The following is a 9,936-nucleotide window of genomic DNA, read 5'->3' as shown; positions in this document are numbered from 1 at the left end:
TCAACATTTGTCAGTGACAACAGCTCACTCATAGAAACACAAGAACTAAACTGACTGGACAACACAATACTAAAGCCGAGTATTAACTGACCGTTGTTGACAGTTGAAAGAGCATGCGCTTACTTGCCATTAGAATGTTCGTCTACCAACGCTTATACGATTGGTTAGAACATGCCTTGTAACATAAAATGTGTTAAACCCAATACATAACAATTATTATTATGGAAGCTTTTAAATAATTTTTCTCAAAATATTTTCTTGGTTTACAAAAATACGTGCATTGTCTCTTCAGGTTGTAAACCCTTTTCTACAGATCAGTTACATTTGATGTGAGTACAGCGTAAGGTCGGGGAAGAAGAGTGGGGAGAGGAAGGGTGGTGTGGTGAAACTTATATTATTTTATATTGTGTACGCTTGTCCATGTCAACTGGGTAGGTTCTCTTTCTATTCACTTATTACATTTCCTTGGTAGTGAGAGGTATGGGGGGGCAGGGCCTAGTTGGTTGTCTTTAGTTGGCTACTGTGGGGTTTGTTTGCATTTGTGAGGGGGGTGGAATTGTTGGATCAGGTCAGCCATATTGATTCATATGCTGTTGGGGGATTCTTATCTTATTGGGTAAGCAACAGAGGAGAGCCATACTGGGGTGAAGGCGTCCTCTTCTATTTGTCCCTGTGTCAGTTTCAGTTTAATGGTTAGCTTTTCTAGTCAGGAGTTGGCAGGATTAACAAAGGACACCTAATCAGGGGTCAATTGTATTCACACACACCAGAGCTGCTGCTTCTGGGACAAAACACTAATGATAAAAAGGTGGTGGATCAAAAAATAATAATACCCCCCCTTCCCCAGAATGCCTGGCCACAGTGCTAAATGGACTCCTTGCTGAACTTCTTCCCTTTCTCAAGGCTGCTGCTCCACTATTGGCTGGCCTGGAGTGTCAATCAGCCAGCATTAAAGGACAGGGCGGGCTCAACTTCTGGTGGAGCTGAGGGGGCTCTTTTTTATCCTGGAGGATTCACCACAGAAAGTTGTATTTACTACTAAGGAGGCTCTTGACTCTCCGGTTCAGTCTTCTTCAGACCTCTGGGGTCTGTGGGGCAATGCAGAAGCCTTGTTGCCTGTTGCTCCAGGGAAAGTGGGTGGTGTCAGGGTTCAGGAGGGAGTCACCTTGTGAGGGCAACAGGCCCTTTGAGGCAGGATATAAAGTCTCAATAAACACACAATCCTGGAACCTGTAATATAATAGTGTGGGAACTAAGCTCCTCAAACGAGCCTGTCTGTTTGCTGTACCTGCTCCCTGTGGGTCCCAGATAAGCCCCTCTGGGGAATCTGGGAGGAGCTTGAGCCCCCTTGAAGTTGGGAGTGAAAAGCTACTGGTTCAGTTGCTGTAGTTCTATCCAAAATACAGCTATGGGTGAGGGAACTTGACCCTAGCAGGTTCTGACTTACTTGCGGATATCTCAAGCCTTTCCTTGGGCCTTGTGACTTGTGTTCTTCCTCTGCGCTTGCTTCCTCCATATCCCTTCCATTTGGGTGTCTTGTATTTTTTAGTTTCCAAACCTGAGGACAGGATTTGTCTCGCCTTTTTAAAAAATCAGTGTCAACTCAGCTGCTTTAGGAGACAACATCTGTCTGAAAAGCCGGAAAATAAGTTCGTTTTTTAAAAAAACTTATTATTGTTACTATTATTACTACTGTACATTTAAAAGAATACTGTATATACCACCTTTGAAGTGCATGGAACTAAATTTGTTCTAACCACTATGACACGCTGACCCTCCTAGAATCTTGGCATGGTGCATTTCACATCACCAAGGGCTGTTGTCCAGCAACAGAGCCTGCAACCGTTTATAGACTTTTGAAATTGCCCACCCTGTTGCTCAAGACCACCCCCCAAAACATCATACATACATCACAGAAAGAGGCGGGTCTACAGCAGAAATACATCACAGGAGGTGGTTTACAGCAGAAATCCTGTTTGCCAAGATATCTGTTAACAGACACTGATTTGCTTTACCTGGACGCCTGGCCACACTTTTGTGATGGTAAATACTTTTAGTTCCTGAATCCAGGTCACAGGCTAACCCGATTCATACACAGATATGCCCTTAAGACAGGTAAGAAAAAGACAATGGAGAAGTTTCCCCATTTCTTTCCTCCTTGCAAATAAATATTTGAGGTCAATTTGGGAGAGTCAAAATAGTTTGGGAGAGTCAAAATGACTTCAGGATTGTTCTCCTGTACTATTTCAGACGTGTGGTTTATATACTTATAAATGTTTTTGCCTTGTACATTTATGAACGTTTATTTTATATTTGGGACCATCAAATTCTTATAACACTTGAATTAGAATACGGCATCTGAAAGCCCCCCCCCCCCAAAAGAGGTAAAGGAGCTGACAGTTAAGTCCAGTTGCGAACGACTCTGGGGTTGCGGCACTCATCTTGCTTTACTGGCTGAGGGAGCCAACGTTTGTCCGCAGACAGTTTTTCCAGGTCATGGGGCCAGCATGAGTAAACCGCTTCTGGCGAAAGCAGAGCAGCACACGGAAATGCCTTTTACATTCCCGCTGGAGCGGTACCTATTTATCTACTTGTGCTTTGGCGTGCTTTCGAATTGCTAGGTTGGCAGGAGCTGAGACCGAGCAACGGGAGCTCACCCCGTCGCAGGGATTCAAACCGCAGGTCTTCCGATCGGCAAGCCCTAGGCTCTGTGGTTTAGACCACAGCACCACACACCAGCTGAAAAAAACCCCTATATAATGGTTTAAAGACTCTCTCAAGGCAAATCTAAAAAAATGTAGTATAAACACTGACAGTTGGGAAACACTGGCAAGTGAAATCAAAAACAAGACACTGTCTACTTGCAGACTTTTTTTAAAAAAATTGTTTAATCGTTTTTCAATACATACATCAACCCCAAGAGACACATACAACAAAAACTATAAACAATAATAACACAATTTGACAATTCAGATTTGAATACACTGATATATCAACAACTACACCTTTTTTAACAGTATTTTCCCGCCTCTCTCTCCTCCCCCTACTTCCCACCACTATCCACCTTATCGCTTAAATACTTGTTCGAGATTTCTTCATATTCATCCATTCTTATTTTGCGTCGACATGCAATTGGTTCGTATGTAGCTAATCTGTCCATATTATCAATCCATGTGCTCAATGGAATATTTTTGCGGCTCTTCCAATTCATCAAAACAAGTTTTTTTTCCTTCTAATATAGCAGAGTACATCCATATATCTATATATTGACCCCTTGAAATCTCCCACGTTTCTGGAATATAATTTAGAATTAAATTCAGTTCCCCTAAATAACAATTTCTTTTTATTACTCTTGCTATAAATATCCTTGCCTTGCACCAAAATGATCTTATCATCAGGCAGTTAATCAACATCTGTACTAAGTTCGCATTTTTACTCCCACATCTCCAACAGTTGTCTGCACTTGTTATTTTCTTCTGGTATAGTTTTGCTGGAGTCCAGTGGACTCTGAATATTATTTTCTGTTGAATAAGTCTTAGTCTTAGATCCATAGAGGCTATTTCTGTTGATTTTATACTTGACTCCCATATATCATTTGTTATGTGTACCCCTAACTCTTCACTCCATTTTTGTCTGTCATATTCTAAATCTTTTTACAGAGTTTTACAGGGTTTTACAGAGTGCAAGTGTAGAGTTTTTTGCTTTTGTTGCAGAGATTAAATTTTGTAGCAGCATGGGTGTTTCCGATGCTGCTATAGCGTCAGGGCCAACAGCCTTTCCAACATATGTTTCAATTGGATGTATTGCCATTGTGTTTCACTGGTTAATCTGTACTTTACTTGCAAAGTCTTATATTCCACAAATTTATAATTTTTCATAAATTAATTAATTGATTCAATGTCAAAATACCTTTTTTCATCCAATTTTGCCAAATTATTACTTGATTTCCAATTTTTAATTTTGGGTTGGCCCGTATTAATTTCTCATGCTGATAGGGGTCATCCTTATTATTTTTATTTATAGTTACAGGTAGGTAGTCGCGTTGGTCGGCCGTAGTAAAAAAAAAATCCTTCCAGTAGCACCTTAGAGACCAACTAAATTTGTTATTAGTATGAGCTTTCATGTGCATGCACACTTCTTCAGATACTTCTTCAGATTTTTATTTATATTCATCCAAATTTTTATAGGTGCTTTAATAGTCTCCAGGATAATAGGATATTTCATAAAATTGGAGCCGAGTTTAGTCCACCCTACATGAGGTTCAAAGAAAAGATATTCGAGAGTAGCAGACTTTCTAATAAACAAACCAACAAGCAGAAATACAGCACACAATGAAAAGGAGGCAAGGAGGGCGAAGGAAAAGGAAACTCTAAAACCAGGCCCCAATGTCTAGAAGTGCTGTTCCTATCTCTTCCATGGCGGTAGAACCTTAACTAACTCTTAGCCTTTCCTTTGCAGAGATGCTGGGACTGAACACTGATAATAAGAACTCAGTGTGTTTTAAATGCAGCTGGAGCACCGGTTCCTACATTGTTCATCAACAATTGCTCTTCACAGAGTAAGTTGGTGTCAACCCACATGTTCTGAATTCTGCAGAAAAGGCACCTGGGCATTCTGCTCCCCAGTCCTGCCCTGTGGGCACCTCCTACCTTCCTCTTTTGTTTCAGGTGGCTTTCTTCCTGCGGAGCAGCTCTTTAAGGCTATGTACTTTATAGCCAGTGACCTTGCTGTTCAGAGCACCTTTAGCCCCTTGGACATCTCCCACTTGCTGCAAGAGTTCATCAAGCAGTTCAGTGGCACAGCAGTGGAGGTAAAGTGCTGTAAGTGTAGGAGATAAGAATCCCCACCTTGGAGTATGGGAGTCCACATAAAGCCAATGGATGGCCGTGACACAAGTGAGCCTGTCTGTTTGCTTGCCAGTTCCTGCTCCCTGTGGGTCCCAGATAAGCCCCTCTGGGGAATCGGGGGGGGGGGGGCTTGAGCCCCACAGTCCCCTTGAAGTTGGGGGTGAAGAGCTACTGCTTCAGTTGCTGCAGTTCTGTCCAAACATAGCTTTGGGTGAGGGAAGGTCGGCAAGGCCTTGTGACTTGTGTTCTTCCTCTGCCTTGTTCCTCCACATCCCTTCCATTTGGGTGTCTTGTATTTTTTTTATTTTCCAAACCTGAGGACAGGACTTGTCTCACCTTTTTTAAAACCAGTGTCAGCTGCTTTAGGAGACAACATCTGTCTGAAAAGCCAGAAAATATATATTTTTTAAAGCAGCTTATTATTGCTGCTACTATTACTACCATACATTTAAAAGAATATATACCACCTTTGAAGTGCATGGAATTAAATTTGTTCTAACCACTATGCCACGCTGACTCTCCTAGAATCTTGGCATGGTGCATTCCACGTCACCAAGGGCTGTTGCTCAGCAGCAGAGCCTGCGACTGTTTGAACTGAGGTTCTTGCATCCTCAGCGTATAGACCTTTGCAGAGGTTTGCTTTAGTGACCCTCGCTTCCTTGGATTAGAATATGGCATCTGAAAGACTCCTGGAGGTAAGGAAACGTTGGCATTTCAAGTAGACTCAACTAGAATATTGAATAGTGGTATCACCAAGTTTGGCAAAGAGCTATCAGAGGTCAAAGAAAGTGTTGAGCTTTGGGCAAGTTTATGAAAGGGAAGAACGAATGCTGTAAAGGAAATCTTGGTCTTTACATTGCAGTTGGTTGAATATTATTTTAAACATAACATTCTTTATGCTGTATATATATGTGAATCCAGGAGAGGGTTAACTTAAATTTCTAAATAATGAATATTAACTTAAGTTTACTATAGTTAGAAAGGGAAAGAGAAAAACAGAGGAAGAAAAGATTGCATGAGCAGCTGGCCCAGTAGAGGGGTAGGAAGTGCTGGGTGGAGCTGGTCTTTCTGCAGTGCTGATGCAGGGAGCCCTTCTGCCCACTTCTCTTTTGGAGTCAGTCTCATGGGAAGGCTTCTCCCAAGTGCAGACAAGGGGGAGACAGGAGGCCTGGCGGAGCTCTACCATACACTAAGACAGGCCAGCTCCATCAGGCCTCCTCTCCCCCAATTGTCATCTGGTGGCAGCCATTTCATCAGGCTACCTCTGCACTTCTAAACATTGGGGCCTGGTTTTTGAGTTTGCTTTTCCTTCACTCTCCTTACCCATTTTCATTGTGTGCTGTATTTCTGTTTGTTGGTTTGTTTTATTAGAATGTAAGTCTGCAATTAGGGAGTGTCTTTGTTTTTGATTTCACAAAGCCTCTTTGGGAGCTTTGGGTAGAAATGCTATGAATGAATGGATCGGGTCTCTGAGGAGACCTTCAGTTTGTTTCCAAACAGATCTACCTCATCTGTGCTTCCCAGATTAATACTGTAATAATAAATTTTACGGTCTTATATATATAATAAATGTTCATAAATGTACCAAGCAAACCACATGTCTGGAGCAGCACAGGAATACAGTCCTGAAACCATTTTGACTCCCAAGCTGACCAAATGTTTCTCTGCAAGGAGGGAGGAGGTGGAAAAAACACCTTCCTTGTTACAGGAATTTAGTAATCTCAATTTCAAAGGGTGACAGACTACCAGGAAAGGCAATCAGATAAGGCATTATCAGATAACCTGGCAGACAGGAAAAACAACAACATTCAAATTTCTGTTGTAGACCACCTTTTCTGTGATGTAGGTATGATGTTTGTGGGGAGTGGTCACACAAACAGAAATGTGCTTTGAGATGCTCCTATGTCCCCATTTTGCAAAGAGGTTCTCCACTCCACCCTGCCCCATGTCCATATTAGCATATTAGATATCACAAGATACCTGCTTTCAAAAACGTGAAGCTTAGGCTTAATAGAACACAAAATGGATATCTTAGGAGAAATGCACTCTGAAATGTGGGTGAATTTTCATTAGCACTTAAAAGAAAAAAGAAATTCCCAAATTAAAGTGGAAATGTGGAGAACCGGAAAAATGTGGAACTGATAGAAAGTGAGAGTGAGAGATTCATCCATCCCTCCCTGGGGGCCTGATCCATTCCCCACTCTCCGATCTTCCTGTTTCTTTCCTGTCTTTTCTCACGGGCAGGTAATTGACTTTGATGAAGACAACATCTCTGTCATTAGCTTGGAAGAATGGGAGGATCTTCCTCTAAGCTAATGCTGTATGGATTTCCCACCATCATCAAGTGCTTTCAAAAGCCTACTGGTTCATTTCTCTGGTTGGCTGCTTGGACTCTTTGAAGAAGGGGAGGCAACTAACTGAAGCGCCTGGGGATGCCAGACAGGGACTTCCTGATATCTGAAGGCTCACAATGGTGGGTGTGAAAAGGCAGTCATTTCCCTTCTGACCTGTATTTGTCACAAGCGGTCCTGTTTCGGTTCTACTGAAGTTCAACTTCTGCCAAAATTCAACTGGGAATTTACTCCCCGCCCCCCTTGTAGTTTTGCTTGCTTGTCTTAGGACAGAATTATTAATTTGTGGTTACCAAGATTCTGCCATTTTTCTTTATTTATATTGCTTTATGTTTCTGTTTTTAAAAGGGACGCAGGTGGCGCTGTGGGTAAAACCTCAGCGCCTAGAACTTGCCGATCATCAGGTTGGCAGTTCGAATCCCCGCAGCGGGGATCCCAGCGCGGTCCCAGCGCCTGCCAACCTAGCAGTTCGAAAGCACCCCCGGGTGCAAGTAGATAAATAGGGACCGCTTACCAGCGGGAAGGTAAATGGCATTTCCGTGTGCTGCGCTGGCTCGCCAGATGCAGCTTGTCACGCTGGCTCCGTGACCTGGAAGTGTCTGCAGACAGCGCGGGCCCCTGGCCTCTTAAGTGAGATGGGCGCACAACCCTAGAGTTGGACACGACTGGCCCGTACGGGCAGGGGTACCTTTATCTTTACCTATGTTTCTGTTTTTGGTTGTTTTTTCTGTTCTACGCAATGAGGAGAAGGTAATAAATCCTGCTAATAGACAAATTAACAATATGTTATAATACCCTTAAAATAATAAAAACAGCAAAGGCCATGTGACATTTCAAACCTTTCTTACAGAGAAAAGAAGCTGTTGCTTACACAAAACCTAAAAGCCCCCCACTATTCCTTTCTCCACTCAGCATCTCAACATGTTCTACAGTGTAACATACCGCTGGCAGTGCACCCAAAGGATTCAGTGAGGACCAACTGAAGCATCAACTGACTGCTGTTGTCGTGGGAAAGGGTAGGAAGAAGCAAGTCTAAATTAAAGTGCTATGAGATCTTTCCAACCTCCTGAAGACTAAGGGATATGTAAGTTACTCGAGGGAATCATTGCAACCACACAGGTATGTCAAACCCTTCAGGCTGCCCCTTCCAGGCCCACCCTGCAAAGTGCCCAGTGGACAATCAGGCATCTGAGCACATAAGTGATCTAGAGAACAGAGTTGGGCAATAGTACAGCAGATCCTAGCAGGCTTTGCAGTTGGCATGGATCAGCTGATTGGTGATTAGTGCCAGTTGCAAGCCTTGTTTTCGGCAGGAATTGGCTGCCCTCAGGAGTTTGCAATTGGGAAGAGGGCTGTTGCAACTGGGTCCTGCTTGCAGGCTACTCATAGGCATCTGGTTGGCCACTGTGAGAATAGAATGATGGACCACATTGGCCTATGGAATGAGCCAACAGGGTTCTTTTAGACTTCAGTCTACATGGCTCAGATGCAAGCTGTCTGAAAGCCAGACGTTCATTCCCTCCTATGAACCTGTTTGGGGTTTGAGCTCTTTGGGGAGGACCTTTTCTCAGTTCCACCTCCCTCACAGACATGCTTGGTGGGGCTGTGTTAGAGGAGCTTCTTAGTGGCTGCTCCCAGACTTTGGAACTCCCTTGCTAGAGAAGCCAGGTTGGCTCCCTCCTTGCTGTCCTTCCACTGGCAGGAGAAGACTTTCTTGTTCAAACCGGCTTTGGTGAATTGACTGCTTTAGAATAAAGGGCTGGTCTCTTGCTGTTTTATTGTAATTATATGTATGTTTTAAAGTGAGTTTATATAAGTATAGTTTTAGTTCTATCTATGTTTAATTGTTTCTTAATGGTTGTTTTTCCTATGTTTTTAGCGCTTCTTGTTTTTTATCTGTGAGTTACCTAGGAAATGGATTATACATAAATATATAATGATGATGATGATGATGATGATAATGATAATAATAATAATAATAATAATAATAATAATAATAATAATAATATTCTAGCAATGCTTGGTGGCCGAAGCACTGCCATCAATAACAGGCTGAAATATAAGCAATGGATTACTGAAATAATTCATGATAGTGAAGTTGATGTAATAAGAACACATGTATTGTAAAAGCTAATAAAAAGAAGTAAAAAACAAACAGCAGGAAAGTAGGGGTGGGAAGGCAAAAAGAAATTTATGTTGATTTTTTTGTATATGACATTAAATGTTTTGGAATACTTTTAATAAAAATAAAAATAATAATAAAATAATAAAATAATAAAAAATATATAAAAAATGATATATGAAAAAAGATAATGGGTTGCTTCTCCTAGCAGTAACTTCTCTAGGTGTCTTCTCAGCCATCTGTAGTGCTTCCCACATCCACCCCTGGATGACTGGTGGCTGTTTCTTGTCTGTGCGTGTTGGATCCAGACATGGAGTGTAGGCAGTGAGTGGGGATTCGAAATATAGTCTCTACCAGTTCCTAGTTCGACACTCAGACCAGTAGGCCCTGCTGGCTCTTTCTTATGGCTTTGAAAACAGCTGTGGTTCTTACCCACCTAACCTCAGCTACGTTTGCACAAACCGAATCATTTACACACTGGTATGTGTACGCTGCACTAACACCCATGCCTGACATAATTTCCTGCAGAAAGCATCACCTGGCAGCACTGTTGGCATTGCTAGAACAATTCTGCACACCCTGCCAGGCTCATTGGGCTGCTCAGCTTCACTTGCAT

General features: G+C 42.4%; 1 long non-coding RNA gene across 2 annotated transcripts; it reads left to right on the top strand.

Moving 5' to 3' along the window:
* Positions 1 to 323: 323 nt before the first annotated feature.
* On the top strand, positions 324 to 9,385 carry LOC309361828. Of its 2 annotated transcripts, XR_014164660.1 has the most exons (5): positions 324 to 1,025; positions 4,459 to 4,558; positions 4,668 to 5,542; positions 7,092 to 7,320; positions 8,111 to 9,385. It is a non-coding gene; the product is annotated as an uncharacterized lncRNA (long non-coding RNA). The 2 variants fall into 2 exon arrangements; XR_014164661.1 differs by lacking the exon at positions 324 to 1,025 and having other exon boundaries at positions 3,905 to 4,558.
* Positions 9,386 to 9,936: the final 551 nt, after the last annotated feature.

Source organism: Podarcis melisellensis (genome assembly GCF_964234715.1).
Source record: "Podarcis melisellensis genome assembly, chromosome: Z".
Lineage (NCBI taxonomy): Eukaryota > Metazoa > Chordata > Lepidosauria > Squamata > Lacertidae > Podarcis > Podarcis melisellensis.
This window is presented reverse-complemented; position numbering and strand designations above follow the sequence as displayed.